Here is a 9,122-nt window from a genome sequence, read left to right as displayed (position 1 = left end):
GAAGTTCAGAGAGGGAGAACAAAGTGACACACTGAGTTATCATACAATACACTCTAAGCTCCATGAGGGCAAGGGCCATGTCTTTGAATTTTTTTACACTGCCTCCTACAGTTTCTTGAAAAAAAATAGATTATCAACAAATGTTTATTGAACTGAACTGAGATAGAACACAATGACATATTTACTCAGGTGCAACTGACTTACAACAGGCATTTTCTTTATAAGAGACTTTGATAGGTGAGAGTCAACGAGAAATATGATAGTGGGAACTTGAAGTAGTAGAGAATGGAAATCCCATACAATTCAATTCAATAATACCCTGTGCTAAGAACTGGACATATAATGATAAAAGCTGGCACAGAGATTGACCTCAAGGGATTATGTTCTTCTAGGGGTGATATGATGTACACACACACACACACACATATATATATATACATACATATTTCATATGTATATATACATATATGGACAAGTATGCTAGATAGTAGAATGAGATTAAGACAAGAAAGGATCCAGACAAACTTCTTTAGAACATTTTGAGGAGAGAGAAAACACTTTCAGTTTGTGGATAAGAGAAGGCTTCATCAGGAAGGTAACATTCGGTAACACGTATTAAAATTTCAGAGCTGTAAGGTACTTTGGAACATGGAATGTCAGAGCTGAAAGGTACCTCAGAGACAATCTTGTTCAAACCTCTCATTTTAGATATGAGTCTTGAAGAAAGTAAAGTGCTTAAATGGGAGAGATAATAAATCACATTTATATCACACTTTGAGGTTTTCAAAGTGCTTTCCTCACCACAATCCTTGATACCTTCTCCTAGACTATTGTAATAGTCTTCTTATTGGTCTCTCATCTCTCACCTCTTCAGTCCCTAATTTACATGGCGACCAAAATAATCTTACTAAGATACACTTTCGACACTCTCTTGTTCAAAAGTCTTCAATGGCTCTCCACTGATTTACGATTTAAAAAACCCAACTTTTTGTTTAGATATTTAAGGATATACAAAAGTACAAATATCGCTGTCTCCATTTTCCAGTTGAGGACACTGAGTCTGAGAGAGGTTAACTCAAGATCATGTATCTGAGAAAGGATTCAAACACAGGTCAACAGGCCTAGCCCTCTTCTGCTATATCACGTTGCATCTAATGAGCTTCTTATTCATTTTTCTCCAATCTCATCTTGCCATCTTCTTCCTCTATGTAGTCTTTTTTTTTTTTTTTTTTAAAGCAATCGGGGTTAAGTAACTTGCTCAAGGTTACACGGCCAGTTATTTCTGGGTGTGGTGCTGAGTATCTGAGCCTAGATTTGATCCAGGTCATCCCGACACTGGAGCCGGTGCTCTTACTCACTGAGCCACCTGGCCACGCCTAAGCAATCGGGGTTAAGTAACTTGCTCAAGGTTACACGGCCGGGTGTTTCTGGGTGGGTGCTAAGTGTCTGAGCCTGGGATTCGATCTCCAGGTCAGTCTGACACTGGAGCTGGTGCTCTTATTTGCTGTGCTACCTGGCTGCCCCCTCTATGTAGTCTTACAAATCATTTCTAATACCTGGGAAGTACTTCCTCTTTGCCTAATTATGGAAGCAGTATGGTTAAGTGGGTGCTACAGTGGATAGTGCACCAGGTCTGGAGTCAGGAAGATCTGAGTTCAAATCTGTCCTCAGACACTTGCTAGCTATGTGACCCTGGGCAAGTCACTGAACCCCTATTTTCCAGTTCCTCATCTGTAAAATAAGGACATACTGAAGGAGAAAGAAATGGCAAACCACTCCTGTATCTTTGCCAAGAAAACCTCATAGACAAAAGTCCACGGGGTCACATGGAGCTGGACATGACTGAACAACTGAACTATAACAATAGCAAAATGGTTACGTGTATAGAATGCTAAACTTGGAGTTAAGAATCTTGGGTTCAGATTGTTCTTTCGATACTAGCTGTGTGATCATAGGTAAGGCACACCCTTTCAGATGCTGTTTCCTAATGTGAAAATTAGGATGCTTGGGTAGTACCCTCTCTGGAGCTACTTCCTTAACTCTTACTGGCACTGGCAGGTTAGATCCCAGAGGGACAATACTACTCTCAGGGTGGCAGAGGTAAACTTGAGAAGTTGTGGTCCTGAATATGGCTGCTCCTGAGTCCCCATCTGGTGTGTCTCCCAAAAGAAATCAACTAACTGACATCAATTAGCATCGAGATAAAGGGTATTTGCTGACAAGGTACAACAAGAACAGTAGTGACAAGGCATTTTCCCCAATCCAGGGGCACACTCTCCCATTGCACACACAATGGGAAGAGTGAACTCAAACTGAAGGTACAATGGGAGTAAGAGACACATGTAGAGAAAATGAGTGACCAGTGGGTATCTTCTAATTCTGGGGCCCAGTCATCTTTTTTCCCCTCCATGGAGTCCTCTTGAATTTCACTGTAAATGTATCTGTCTTCTGGGCTTCATAGATTTGTGCCTTTAGGGAATCCATAGCTGATATTTTTTCTCCCTCATGAGAGGTCATTATCTGTGAAACAACTGCCATCCTTGGGGACTGTCTTTCCATCCCCATTTATAGGTGCTTCTTTTGTCATCAGCCATGTCTGCTTTGTTGGACTCTGCTACCAATTCTGGTTGCCAGATGAGACTCCTCTGATGGGACTCCCAAACTCACCATTCGCTTAGGCACTCTCATTTCAGGATGCTTATTCACCTAAGACCAGGAAAGAATAAGCCATCCTCTTAGTCAACATGATAACAACTGGTTTCTTAAAGTTCCATGTTTTGGATCAGAGTCAGGTAATGAATGGTCACACATGTTCTGTATAAACCACTAGGAAGTACAAATATGAATATGTTCTAATGACTTGGCCCTCATTGGTCAGTCTCTCCATTATGTACACACCATTAGAATTTCCAATTAACTCTGTGTATGGTGACTTGGAAAGGTTAATCACTCATTTAGTGCTGGGATAAATGAAAGGCAAAAACATTTCTTTCCCTAAAGGAGCTTACACTCTAATGGAAGAGACAGCATGTAAATAACTATGTCCATATGATATGTGTGAACATAGATAGATACATATACATACATATAGTAACCTGGAGGTAGTTTCAGAGGGACACACTAGCATTAAAGAAGAACAGGAAAGTCTTCCTATAGACGGTAGAATTTTATCTGAGACTTCAAGGAAGATAAGGAAGCTAAGAGTCTTAAGAATAAGGAGGGAAAATTCCATGTTGGGGAACAGCTAGTGAAAAAACATTCAGGATATGGAGTATTTTGTGCAGGGAACAGCAAAAGGTCAATATTTCTGGATTGGAAAGTGTACACAGGGGATCAAAGGTATTTAGAAAGGGGTCAGGTAGTGAAAGATTTTAAAAAGCAAACAGAGGCTATTAATATTTGATCCTGGGGGTAACAGGAGGCCATTGGAGCTTATTGAGTGTGTGACATGATCATACTTGCACTTTAGGAAGGAATAGAGGATGGACTGACTAGGGAGAGATTTGAGAAAGGGAGACAAACCAGAAAACCATTTCAATAGTGTAAGTGTTAGGTGATGAGGATGCATCAGAGTGATGGCAATGCCAGAAGAGAGAAGTGGTTGTGAAGAAGAGATGTTGTGAAGGTAGAATCAACAGTACTTAGGAAGAGTTTGGATATGGGAGCAGGGAGTGAGAGAGTGACACCTAGGGTTGTGAGCCCAGGTGGTTAGGAAGATGGTCCTCAATCTGGAAGAAAAGGGGTCTTGGGAGAGTTAAGATAATGAGTTAAGTTTGGGACATATTGAGTTTAAGATGTCTATAGAACACTCAGATCAAGAAGCATAACATTCAATTTGAGATATGAGACTAGAGGTCACAAGAGAGGTTAGGGCTGGATAAATTTGAGAATCATTTACATTCATATGATAAGTGAAACCATGGGAGGTGATAGAACAAGCAAGTAAAAAAATGAACAGGAAGAAGGAAGATGGCTCAGGACAGAGCCTAGGGAGGATACCCATGGTTAACAGATGGAATCTGAATTGTGATCTAGCAAAGAAGATTTGAAAAGGTGCACTCAGACAGGGAGGAGGAGAATGAGGAGAAATCAATGTCACCCAAGCCTAGAGAGAAAAGAAGTAGATAATCAACAGTGTCAAAGGTTACAGAAAGGCTAAGAAGGACAAGGATAGAGAAAAGGACATTCGATTTGGCCATTAAGAAATCATTTGGAAAGAGATTCTTGTTGCTTCCTTCCAAGGTATTACTCAAGCTTCTGGGCATATAGTGATCATAGGATTATAGATTCAGAGGTGGAAAGAATTTTACAGGTTAATTGATTTCATTTATCTAATTTTACTAGCAAGAAGACTGAGGACAAGAAGTTTAGTCACTTGCCCAAGGTCACAGAGGTCGTAAATATCTGAGATTTGAATCCAGATCAAGTGAGTCCAGACTCAGAGTACTTCCGCATTGTGCCATGTGCACCCACCTGTTATGTCTCTTAGAGCCCCTCATTAGGCATCCAATGAACCCAATTCTAGAGATACCTGCAGGGAAATGAAAAGAGCCTTGGATAAGGCATTAGGATATCTGGGTTCCAGTTGTACTTCTTCCATATACTGGTCATATAAAGTAGGATAAATCATATCACCTCTGTAAAACTATTTCTTCAAATATGAAGCGATGATAATGCTGCCTAACTATCTCCCTCATGGGCTTGTTGTGAGTTTCAAGTGAGATAATTGAGATAAAGTACTTTGTAAATCATAACACTCTATATAAATGTTAGTTTGTTTTTCTAATCCCCAGCTCTGCCACCTGCTCACTGTTTGATCTTGAAAAATGTGCTTCACCTTTTGGAGGTTCCATTTCCTCACTTGTAACATAAAGAGCTTGGATGGAATGATCTCTAAAACTCCTTTCTCCTCAAAAATAAATTCTTTAACTCTAATACATCAAACTTTAACAGAGAACTAACATATTCTCTCTGTCTCTCATTTCTCCCTCTCCCTTTGTCTCTCTCTCCCCATCTCTCTCCTTTTTTCCCTCCTTCCCTCCCAATGAAGGGGCTTTGCAGAGCTCAGCCCCCAGGGATCTTCCTGAACTTCAACAGAAATGGTACATTCTTGCCTAATGGCAGATGGAGCACATGTACTGGCATAGATGGGGTCTGTGGCTTTGTATCTTTTTGTTTTGTTTGTGACATTACCATAAAGGAGTATAGTTCAGTGGGAATAATAGCCTAATTTTTACCCTTGACTTCTCCTATGCAATTTAGGCTAATTTTTCCTTAGAAGGTATTGAAATAATCTTCAAGGCTTAATTGGACTAGAGGCTCAAGCTACTGACATCACTTCTTGGACACCTGAGTACAAAATTATAATAAGTAGTTCCAGGTACTTTCTGCCATTTGGCAGGAAGATCATGATGGGCAAATAGGCAAGGGAGCTTTGTTCAGCTGAATCAACTTGGAATGTTCTCAGGGCATATCTTTGTTGAATATTCTTCTCATGCCATGGCAAAGTAAGTTTCCTTTTGGTAACTGTTTAATCACACATGAGTTTCTCATTTTATTTCAATATCACACATTCAGTTCCAGGGGATTGGCCTGAGTCATAATCAGTATAGAATATGGAGGTAGTATGTTGCAGACCATTTAGTAAAGAGGCATAAATAGAAAATAAATTTTGGAAAGCAAATCACAAATGTGGTGTGGCACCAAACTATAGTAGCGATATTGCATTTATCTATTGACATGCTGTAGCTTCCTTTCTGATAGAAAGCAGAGGAGTTGGTTAATCTACATTACTTTAGCGACAATTTCACTCTTCAAAAGTGGGGGAGGTTATGAGTTGAGTATTCCTTTGGATCTGACTAACAAGGAGGGACTGGTTGCCGAAGTACAAACAATGAGAATTTTGGGAGGAAGTGATTACTCCATTTAAAAATTCAAGTTAGAATATTGTAAGGTGAATTTTAGTCTAAGGTGGATTTTAGTGTGTATAAAGTGAATGTTTGTTATTATTTCTTAGAGTTCAGTTTCCCAGGATCCATAGCCACAACAATCTCTTATTCCCAGGTATTAGATATGAATTCCTACAGTTTTGATTCAAAACATCAACCACACTAGCGCAGCATTATATACTGATAAATAATACAAATATCCACTGCAACTGTGCAGTAAGATACAGGGATGGGGTGATGTAAACTTGTGAGGCTTTTTCTGGCCATATGCCTTCTTTGTCTGTTGTCCCTATAAAGCAGTTGGGCATTGGCAGTGAATGGGGAACCTTAGGGTTGAGTGCACAAATGCTGTGTGTGCTTCAAATGGCCCCCATTGAGGCTTAGGGGGAACCTTAGGGTTGGATGCACAAGCTGGAATGCTTGTGTGCTTTGATCGACTCCCATCAAGGTTTGGGGGAAATCTGTGTTTGCCTCAACTGGCCCCCATTGCGACTTGAAGGGATTTAGGGGGATGCACAAGTGGTGCCTGTCTAGACTGACCCCATGGAGATGGAGGGGTACTTGCCTCTCCCTTTTCCCTGGACTTTGTGAGAAGAGTAATTAGGCAATGCTGTAGGAGTTTGTCCTCTCATTATGAATAATCCTTTTCTGAGAAAAATAGACTAGAATAAAGAAAGATTATTAACCCTTTCTTAGTATCTTTCCTGTCTGACCAGATCAAGAGTGAACTTGTGCTAGGAGTCCTCCTGTGAGCTGTGTTTATTTGTCTTACAAATATTATGGAAGATCTGGGACTCCTCTTACATCCTAGATTTTGAAGAGAGTGATTAAATCAATTCAGAGGAAAAAGATAGAATTCCTGATCTAAGGTTCTAAAGGACAGTCAGCTTAGGGGGAATGGAAAGTTCTGAGAAATGAAATTCTGACCCTGCTAACAGAAAAAATTTTGAGGAGGAAGAAAAAGGAGAAGCTGTCCAAGGACACTTATGGGGAGACTTAAGAAACTCATCATCCAGTGTAGATTTTTAAAATACATGTGCAGATACTGGAAGCAAGGGCAGGTAAAGGAAGATGAAGGTAAATGGTGACATCACCATCCATGCAAAGTATCAGGAATGCTAAAAGTGGACACAGACAATGAAAATGAACCTTTCCCTCTAATTATACTGAAGTCTGGAGGGAAATCCCCCAAGGGCATTCTAACCCAAAAGGTTAGAACTACTGCTCCAAGTGGATAGGATGAAAATATGATGGTGAAAAAGCAGAATGGGAACCTATATTTTGCCTCCTCTTTTGACAAGGAAGATCCTCACTGTGACAAGTATAGAATCAAAGTAGTTTGCAGGGAGCTGAAACGTCAAATAAATAATAAGACTGGAGAGTATCTTGCTTGCCCTTAACAAATGCAGGTTACTCCAGGCCTAGAAGAGCTACACCGGAAAGAGCTAGCTAAATTGTTAACTGAAGTGATGAGAGAAGGGTTTGCTAGGTGGCACAGTGAGTAGAGAGTTGGCCCTGGAGTCAGGAGAACCTGGGTTTGGATCTGGCCTCAGACACTTGACACATACACACAAAAACTAGCCATGTGACCTTGGACAAGTCACTTAACTCCAGTTGCCCTATCCTTCCCCCCTCCAAAAAGCAAAACAAAAAAACAACAAAGTGATGCAAGTGATGTTTGAAAACCACGCACAGAGGCGTCACTGTCTGCTACAACGCGGTGCTGACTCTGTGCCAGGCCAGTCACAGAAGAGCATGGAGAGTGCTGCGGATTGGCACGATGGGACCTGTAAGGGGCTACAGCCTCACAGACCCAAAACTTTCACATTCGGGGGCGTCAGACTTCCAGCTAGCAGTCCTAGACGCACTAGCAATTTGCCTCTCCGTATTCCCTCTTGGAGTTCCTTCTAGACCCAGGGTCCATGCCGGCGGCCAGTCAGCGAAAGTCAGCACATGGGCCAGAGCTTGTCCGCCACCTATCCCTGCTGGACACTGGTGGCTCTGGGGCAAGGAGGGAGACGGACAGACATTCTGAGTAGGCTAGAGATAAAAGACCGGTGGAAATCCTGGCCGTGCAAGAGATGGCCTATCAATGAAAAATGCCCAGAATGTGGAAGACCAACATTAGCCATTGGGTAGTCAGAAAGTCGTCAGGGAAACGTCAGGAAAACGTTCAATAAAAAACGTCAGGAAAACGTTCAGGGAGTTCCCCTGTCAGAAGGATGGGATGCTAGGAGCAATGGCTAATCATAATGAAACATTTTGCTCTCTTTTTGGAAGACTCTCTGTCCCTAGCCCCTCATTCAAATATAAAGTGACAGTGGCCAAGGTCCAGCGAAGAATTTGTTCTCCAGAATGCTTAAATGCTTCCCTGTTGTGTGGTATATTGAGATTGTCTAAATCTAGGAATGTGACCAAATCTCTTCCGGAAAGCTGGATAAAGTTGGTTTAAATCTTCCAAGTAAAAGTAGAAAAGCAGTTAAAGTGAAATTATTGACTTCCTTGGTAGAAGGTGAAACTTTGACTCTGGCCAGAGATTTTGGTTACTTCTGTGAAAGTGACTTTCCTTCTGAAGCAGTAACTGATTATTTAACCAGACCATATTTAGGAAGGACAGAAATCAGCACCAGAAAGAACATGCTGCTTGCTACTAAACAAATCTGTAAAGAATTCACAGATCTTCTCATTTGGGACCAGGCTCCCTTTAGAGATGACAGACTCAGCCCAGTTCTGGAAGCTGCCATCCAAAGCCACCTGACTCATTTCAGTCTGATAACACATGGTTTTGGGAGAGCAGCCATATGTGCAGCCATGATAGCTGTCCAAAACTACCTAAATGAGGCATTAAAAATAATAGACATGGATCTACGTGAACACAAGCTACTAAAACTCTGATGAGTAACAAAACTTTTGAGAAAACAGATAAGCACCAGAAAGAGTGAGGGAGGAGAGTACAGCCTGGAGAAAGTTCAAAAGGACCCAGACTCTTCTTAATATGGCTTATGGGTTCATCTTCTTGCTCAGGGGATAATGCAGGAAAATTTGTTACTTTATTAAACATCATCTTATTCAGGATCATCAGGATTTACATACCTATTCTGGAGTCTTGAGTTTCTATAAAGTTGCAGTATCTCCAGACTTCTTGGACAAGTTATCAGAAGACTACAAGCTTGG

At 41.1% G+C, this 9,122-nt stretch overlaps 1 pseudogene; it reads left to right on the top strand.

The window, feature by feature from the left end:
- The first annotated feature begins 7,870 nt into the window (after window positions 1-7,870).
- Window positions 7,871-8,890, top strand: LOC138172868 (transcription factor AP-2 gamma pseudogene; annotated as a pseudogene).
- The last annotated feature ends 232 nt before the right edge of the window (window positions 8,891-9,122 follow it).

The sequence above is a fragment of the Petaurus breviceps genome, unplaced genomic scaffold, assembly GCF_028583685.1.
Source record: "Petaurus breviceps papuanus isolate PSGF00001 unplaced genomic scaffold, PetGlider_PUasm1.0 551, whole genome shotgun sequence".
NCBI classification, from domain to species: domain Eukaryota; kingdom Metazoa; phylum Chordata; class Mammalia; order Diprotodontia; family Petauridae; genus Petaurus; species Petaurus breviceps.
The sequence above is the reverse complement of the archived record's forward strand: the minus strand, read 5'-3'. Positions and strand labels throughout refer to the sequence as shown.